This window comes from Phyllostomus hastatus, unplaced genomic scaffold, assembly GCF_019186645.2.
Source record: "Phyllostomus hastatus isolate PE091 unplaced genomic scaffold, TTU_PhHast_1.1 phas_contig_5, whole genome shotgun sequence".
NCBI classification, from domain to species: Eukaryota; Metazoa; Chordata; class Mammalia; order Chiroptera; family Phyllostomidae; genus Phyllostomus; species Phyllostomus hastatus.
The window spans coordinates 1,917,117-1,925,334 of NW_025333897.1; the positions used below are offsets into that span (position 1 = coordinate 1,917,117).

At 50.5% G+C, this 8,218-nt stretch overlaps 1 protein-coding gene across 2 annotated transcripts in view; it reads right to left on the minus strand.

Moving 5' to 3' along the window:
* The window catches only part of PAK4 (p21 (RAC1) activated kinase 4), a 44,995-nt gene extending 38,789 nt beyond the window's left edge, over positions 1–6,206 (minus strand). Inside the window, exon 1 of one of the 2 annotated variants that reach the window (XM_045846899.1) lies at positions 6,064–6,206. The gene's annotated coding sequence lies outside the window, so the exon portion shown is untranslated. The remainder of the gene's footprint in view (positions 1–6,063) is intronic. The other variant, XM_045846902.1, reaches the window with a different exon arrangement.
* Positions 6,207–8,218: the final 2,012 nt, after the last annotated feature.

Genomic DNA, 8,218 nt, shown 5'->3' on the forward strand with positions numbered 1-8,218 from the left:
GGAAGCACTTTGTCCTGACACAGAACTTAAGAGTGGAAAGTGCAAGGGGGCAGGAGAGAATACAAACGTGGGAAGCCAGTGCCACTGAAGTAAGAACAAAGGGGGAGAACATGCGCAGGAACAGGAACCGCAAGAACAAGGGCTGGCCTCGGGGAAGGGGACCACCAGCCGGAGTGGGCGAGAGATATCCTTGCCACTGTACACCCTTCTGCGCTGTGCTCGGTGTTTCAATGATTATTTAGGATAGGTAATATGTGCATATGGAGCAAAAATGAGCCTTAAAATTAAAATGCAGGAAAAGAGAAATGAGGTTAATAATACCTCCTCCTCAGGGTCTGCAGGTGGTGCCACCGTGACGATGGCCATAAAGCACGCACCCAGCGCCCAGTAAGCAGGAAGCTGGGTTAGTGCAGTGTCACTAGAGGCTGGGAGCAGGTGAGGAGGAGGCTGCAGTCCAGAGGAGGACACTTTTCACCAGCTTACTGCGTGCCAGGCACTGTGCTAGGTGCTTCACAGCCTGATCTCCACCAGTCCTCCCAACAGGAGGGATTATGAACATCCCTTCCTTGGGGGTCCCCAGCTGGGGAAAAGGGGGTCAGGCTAGGGCCCCTGTGGCCCTGGCAGGGAAGTTGCCATTGCCCCTGAGGATGGCAGCAGAGCACCTTGCACCCTTTGGAAGGTCAGGGCAGGGCCAGGGGGGGCCCCATGAGACAGGCTGCAGTGAGGGCTGGCTTCTGTAGCATCTGCCACCATTGGCTCCCCTGGGACTTAGGAAAGCTCCCTTTCTGACCCTCATAGCCCCCCCACCAACCCTTCCTGTGGGCCAAGGCAGCTGCCAGACAATGAGTCCCAGCCCCCGGATGGGTGGCTGCGGCGGGAAGGGTCCCATTTCCCTAACTGTGCCTTGGAAGGAGACTGCTTCCTGCTGGCTGCATCTATGGCCACCCAGCTCGGCTGATGGGAGAAACAGCTGCTGGGGACACCCTGAGCGGCGTCTGGCCAGGAAGTCTGGTTCACTGTGAGCCAGCAGGACAAGGAGATGTGAGGCAACAGACAAAAAAGGGAAGGGGCTTGTGGGGGGCCCTGCGGGAGGCAGGGACCTAGTGTCCAGAAACTACTCAGGTTGAACAGGCCCCAAGGAGCTTCCATCTAAAGAGCAGCTGGGCAAGAACCAACTGAACAGGAAGTGACCTTGTCTTATCAAAACCACTTCCAAATCACTGGTGGTAACTGTAACAAGCAGTGACTCTGGAGCCTGAAGGTGTGAAGTTCAAATCCTGCCTCTGCCACTCGCCTTTAAACAAGTCACAGACCTCTCTGGGTCTCTGTTTCCTCATCTCTAAAATGGGGATAATAACAGTCCCTACCTAGTAGGTCACAAAAATTAAAGGAGTTACTGTGGCTAAAGTACTCATAAGCTTGGCCAGCACACAGGACCCTCATCCACCACTGCCACCCTCGTCCTATCCACCCTCTTCTGCTGGACTATCGCAGTGGCCTCCCCTCAGGTCTCCCTGCTGCTGCCCCCCATGATCTGTCCCCAACACACGGCAGCCTGAGCAGTCTTTGTAACAGGAAACCAGACACTGCGTAAAGCCCTCCAATGGCTCTCCCTTCCACACAAAGAGAAATCCACTCCTCCCCTCAGCCCGAGAGCCCCTGTTCCACCTGCCACATCCTCCCCAGCTCCCGAGTCTCGCTGCCTGCTCTGCCATGCTGGCCTCCGTGATGGTACTTGACTATCCCAAACTAACTTGGACCTCAGGGCCTTTGCACTTTCAGTAGTCACTACCCGTCCTATTCTTTCCATCATCTTTCTAGGCCTGGCTCACTCTCACTGATCAGATGTCTCCTCCAGAAAGCCCTCGATGACTCGCCAGGCTGGCTGGGTCAGGCGCCTCCTCAGGATTCCTACAGACCCTGTGCCTCCCATAGCCCAGCCCTGACCACTCTGGGCTGTCACTGTCTGAGGACAGTCTGTGCCCCTCACTGTACTGTAGTACTATGGGTCAGAGAAGGAGGGGCGGGGCCAGTGGCTCCGCTGGTCACCCCTGAGACCAAAGGTGAGACACATAAGAGTTTAACACAGCTTTGCCCTTCCCTTTCCAAGCTTCACCTCCTGCCTCCCTGCCTCCTTCCTGAGGAGGTTCAAATCAGTATAATTTCCTTCCCCAACTATCAGCCCTGGAAGAAGCCCCCAAGAAGACCTGGGTCAAAGTTGCAGCCACTGTCCTGGATGCCCTAGAAGGCAAAGGTCAAAGCCCTCTGAGGCTCAATGGTGCATGCTGGGCCCCAGTAGATGTGTCCCATGAACCATCTCCCCAGCTGTTCCCCACCGGCCTGCAAGCTCATAAAACCTGCCATCTCATGGCTGAGTAAATCATGTCAGCAAGCACCACAAACTTGTCCAAAGCAGGACACAGAGCAAAGACAACCTTCAAGTCCAGTCGGGAAGCCCACTGGTACAAGAACTTAGGAAAGCTATTTGGAAGATCCAGTGAGACATTTGCCCAAGAGAGGCTCTAGCCATGGTCTACAAGGAAACACCTTCTAGAAGGTTCACTGCAGCACTGTTTGTTACAGTCCCAGTGGGAAACCACATAAATGGCCACCAAAAGGTGAATGGAACTCCTGTGTGGCAAAATCACCAAAAGACACACTTGGCAGCAAGGAAATGAATAGCCTGTCCTAGACCCACACATCCACACAGACGTACCAAAGCCCTCAGGCTGAGCAGAAGCCGAGTGTTCATCCTGATCCCACTCACACAGTCTATAAACTGTAAACCAGTGGTGGCCAACCCTGCTGGGTCACGAGAACCGTGTGCTGCTGCTGCTGGCCCCAGGCCGGACCAAGAACCCGTGTCAGAATCTCTATGGTGGGCCCGGGCAATAGCGGTTTTGAAAGCTCTCTAGGTGACTGCAATACGCAGCAATGTGCAGCCAGGGTTGAAGCTCTAGCATTTGTGAATATGGTCAAGGACAGCGAAAGTATAAAAGCCTGCAAAGAAATGCTGTGCACCAAATTCCAGTTCAGAAGCTGCCCCTGGCAGGGAGGACCCAGGGTGGGGGCATGGGCAGAGCAGTGGAGCCTTTAACTGTGTCCTCTACGTGTTCTGTCCCAGGCCAATACTGGAGGTGCAGGTATTTTGGTGTAATGGAAGCTCTACCTTTTTTCGACAGTCTAAAATATATCATAAGGAACAAAACTGGCACATAAAAAATTTCTTGACCACCCTGGTCAGGTGGCTCAGTTGGCTGGAGCGTCTTCCCATATACCAAAAGGTTGCAAGTTCGATCCCTAGTCAGAGCACATACCCAGGTTGCGCAGGGGTGGGGCAGGGGGAGTGGGCAACCGGTCAATGTTTCTCTCATATCAACGTTTCTCTCACTCTTTTATCCCTTCCTCTCTAAAATCAATAATAATATATTATCAGGTAGGGATTAAAAGATAATAAAAATTAAAAAAAGAAATCTCTTGCCCAAGGTCCCACAGCTGATAAGTAGCACGGCAGGGACCAGAACAATGCCAGGTCCCACCACTTCTTCCCTGTTCAGCCCTGAGATGCTGAGTGAGGTTGCACCACAAAGGCCCAAGACTGGGCTAGCCTCACAAGGTTGCCTGGAGGGCCTGCCCACTCAGTGATGCTACCAGAGCCAGGGGTAGGGTAGCTGCCAGAGAAAGCCAGGAGGCAGGTAGAGAGAGGCCCCTTCACCATCTCTGAGGCCCTCCCTAGGTAGCAAGAGCAGCAGCAGCAGCAAGACTAGTGCATACAAAGCATCTACTGTGCGCCAGGCCTTGGGCCAAGCATTATACATCCTCACAGCAATTCTGTAAGGTAGCCACTATCATGCCCATTTTGCAGAAGAGGAAACTGAGGTCCAGAAAAGTTAAGCAACCTGCCCATGGTCACACAACCTGTGAGTGATGGGTCAGAACCACTCCCCAGTACTGCTTCACAGCTCCACAGACATGTGAAGCTACTCATCCGCCCCTGCTCCATCCCCTTCCAAGGCCAGGTACCTAGTGGTCTCACAGAGGCTACATGCGACTCCAACTCTGTACCCATCCCCTGACCTCCCCTTGCAAACAGGCCTTTTCCCTCTGCCTGGCTTGCTGATTCCCATCCCTCCTACTCATCTTTCAGAACTTACCCATGGGGTTTGCCCAGGGCCACAGTCTCCAGCCCAGGTTCATTTGGGCCAGGATCTGGGCGCTCTCCTGGCTCCCTGAACACATCCTCGCAGATTATGTCACTGATGGTGGAGATGTGGCCATGTATCACCAGCTGGGGTCTGGGTTCAGTCTGCTCCCACTGAGGGACACTCGAGAGCCTTTGGAGGCCAGGGACTCCATGGGTCTTGTCCACTGCTGCAGTCCCAGCACCCAGCAAAGTACTGAACATTCAACCCCCACCCACTGAGCACCCTCTGTCAGGCAGCACTTCAGGTGGGGATTCAGGGAAGGAGCGACGAGGGCAACTCCTGACCAATAAGGGGCTCACATTCTAGTGGGACAGAATGACAACCAACAAGGTAAGGACAGAGTGAGGGCTGGGAAGAAAGCAACTGTGAAAAAGTGTCAGGGGAGGGAGAGCTGGGTGGTCCTGGTAGGGCTGTGACTAACAAATGAGGGAGGGGACAGGGTGGGGAAAGGAATCAAGGCACGGGGAACAGGAAGGTCAAAGACCTGGAGGGAGGCGTGAGCCTGCAGAGTTGAAGAACAGCAAAGAGGCCAGGGTGGTTGGACCAAGGCAAGGAGAGAGCAGCAGGAAATGAGGTGGGGGTGGGGGGATTGAGGACCTGATGAGAGCTTAGGGTTTTAAGTATAGAGAATACCAACTTTGTACAGGGTACCACCCAAGGACATCTTCCCCAGCCAGAAGTCCATTAGACACACTTGAACTCTGGGCCACCCACAAACACCCCATCCCCTAGGCCCAGGGGAACCTCTCCTCCCAGATCACACCCTTCCATGGAGGCCAAACAGACAATCCTTTTCTGCTCAGGGAGTGGCCCAGCCTTGCCCAGTCCCCTGCTTCCAGAAACAGACCTTTGGAAGTCTACAATGCAGTGAGCAGGGGCAGGAGCTCTGGAATTCAGACCCAGCCTGGAATCTGCCTCTGAACCTCATTTTTTCTGCCTACAAAGTGTACCTGGTACGCACTTCACAAGATAGGGGTATAGTAAGTCCAGGCACATGTGGCACTGTGGAGAGTGTTAGGCCTCATTAAATATTAACCAATACTATGACTATTTAAGAGGCAGTAGACTGCAGAACCTGGGGCCTGGAACTTCAGAGTTCAAATCCTAGTGCACAACTTCCTCATCAGGTAACCCTGGGCGAGTCGCTTAGCCTCTTAGTAACGGCACGAACGCCATAAGGTTGTTGTAGTCAGGATTCAATACGTGAAGCGTTTAGAACGTGGCCTGACACATAGTGCTTTACCAGTGCTGCTATTTTCATTATTTGTGGGAGGGGGCTCCCCTCTCCCCCACCAGGAAGCACCTTCGACCTCTCTCGGATGTCTTGTCCCTCCTCCCCAGCAACATATCCCACTTGGGTTTTAACTTTTCACCCTTGGGAACATGATCTGTCCTGCAATCAGAGCCTGACCTCTGTCCCCTTTGGCCACTCCTCAACTTTGATCTTATAGAAGATGCCCCCCAACCTATATCTCATTCATCTGCTCCGCTGACTGCTGCCTTTATCTTCCGACCCGCCACCCTCGTGGTTGTGACCTCTGACCACCTGAGGAGCACCCTCTCCACAAATTATTTTGACCCTCCTTTTTTGACACTCGCCCCAACCTCCCGTAATGCGCCCCCACTTCAAATTTTCGAACATTGCGCTCCCATAGGCCACGCCCCCTTTATTGGCTTGACCTTTGACCTCTACACCTTTCTCCGCCTCAGTGTCGACCTCGGACCCCCGCCCCTGACATGACCCTTCCCACCATGAGTGAACTTTGACCCCACCGGCCCCGCCCCCTACGTGCATTGACCCTCTCCCACAGCCATCCCCCAGCACACTCCAACCCCCTAGCTAGACCGCTTATCCTACCGGCTCGGTGCCGCAGTCACTCGCGGTCTAGTTGCTGGGACCGGAATCCCGCGTCCTCGCGTCCCCCTCAGCTCTCCTGCGGCGCCGCCACCGCGGCCACTGCCGCCGCCATGTTGAATACCCAACGAACATCCGGGGCTTTCCCCCCCATCACCGCCCACCAGTCCCCATAGCAACGGGACTGACCAGGTGGGGGCAGGGCTCACTCAAGGGAGGAGCTGTACGCCTGGCAGCGCCCTCTGCAGCCTCTGATTGGTGAAGATTGTCCAATCAGAGACCTTCGGGAGGAAAATGCCAAGTCGGGATTGGGAAATTTGGAAAGGGTGCGGGAAGGCTAGTTCCCAACCTACTCGAGTTCTTAAAGGGGAAATAACTATTCTCTAGTAACAGTCATTCCTACCTTCTTCCGAAAGGAGTTACGAGGTGGAGGGCAATATTGCGCAATAATGACCAGAAACAGTTTTTAAGCACGTGCTACCTGCCAGACTCCTAGCCAGGTGCTTTACTTGCATTGTCTCGCTGAATACTCACTATTATTGATAGCCGTTTTGTAGATAAAGAAACTGAGGCTCAGAGGGGCTAACTAACTGGTTTAGGATCACAGGAAGTAAATACTGAGTTATGGACCTCTGTCAGAGTCCGGAAACTCTAATTGGAACCAAGACACTATTTGATCTTAATCTTTTAAATAAAATTTTAAAAGTAATTGATTTGTGTGTGTGTGTGTGTGTGTGTGTGTGTGTGTGTATGAATACAATAAAAATAAAAATAACCCCCTAGCATCAGAAATCAGAAACTAAATTCAGACAACCTCTCTATAATTTCACTCACTGGGCTCCAGCCACTTTGCTCTTCCAGAAAAATATCAGGTGCTCTCTCACTTCAAGGTCTTGGCATTGACTTTTCCCTTTTCTGGAATACTCCCCAGCGTATCCTTATGGCTCCTTTCCTCTCTTCCTCAATGTCACCTTATCAAAAGGACTGCTCCTCCCCACCTTAACTACAGCAGCAAACGTCCCTCTCACATGCTAGTAAATCCCTAACTTTGTCTGCTTTTCCTTATTTTCTGTTGCTCAAATCACCTTTTACCATACTAGTTAATTAGTAGCTATTTGTAGTTATTGATTTTTGGTTGTCTCCCCTGCTGGAATGTCAGATCCATGAGAGAATGGATTTTTGAGTTTTCTTCACTGTGCATGCCCAGCGCCCTGGCATTATTGGCATGTAGATGCTCAATAAACATTTGTTGAATGTATGGTTGGATGAATCGTAATTCTGTCTCCTCAGAGATACTCTTAAATGTTTTAGTGCATCTCCCCTGCCCCAGAACAGTGTCTAGTACATAATAGGCATTTAATTAATGTCTGCAGAAGCAATGAATGAATAAATGATTGCATGAGTCATTTTTTTCTGTACTTTTATCTACAGTTTTAAACAGAACCAGAAAAACACATTCACAAAGAATTTGGGGGGAATGGATGGGGGGAGGTAGAAGAGGGTATAAGGGAGATAAATGGTAATGGAAAAAACAACAATAAAAAAAGAAAGAAAAAGGAAAAAACAAAAATAATTTTGTATGTCTTTACAGAGAACAAAATGATAGTTGTCAGATAGGAGTGGGGTTGGGGGACTAGGTGAAAAATGTGGCGGGATTAAAAAGCACATATTGATAGCTAGAAAATAGTTAAGGAATGTAAAGTGCAGCATAGGGAATATAGTCCATAATATTATAATAACTATGTGTGGTGCCAGGTGGGTGCTAAACTTATCAAACGGATCACTTGGTGAGTTATATAAATGTCTAGAACTAATGGAGTAGACATATAAATGTCTAACCACCATACTGTAACCTGAAACTAATATAATAATGAATGTCAACTATAATTTAAAAATTAAATATATTTTAAAAGAGAATTGTGTATTTTTAAAGCAGCATTATAAATATCACCAGTATCTCCTCATGCCCTTAAGTATTTTTCAAGACCATTAGCTTTAATGGCTGCATAAGATGCTGTTCTATCAATGAACTCTAATTTATTTAACCCCTTTTTCTTGTTGAACACCTAAGCTGTGATATTTTGCTGTTAAATAATCTCTCCTCACACACACACACAAAAACAAGCAGCCAAATACTTCTGCACATCGATAATTATTT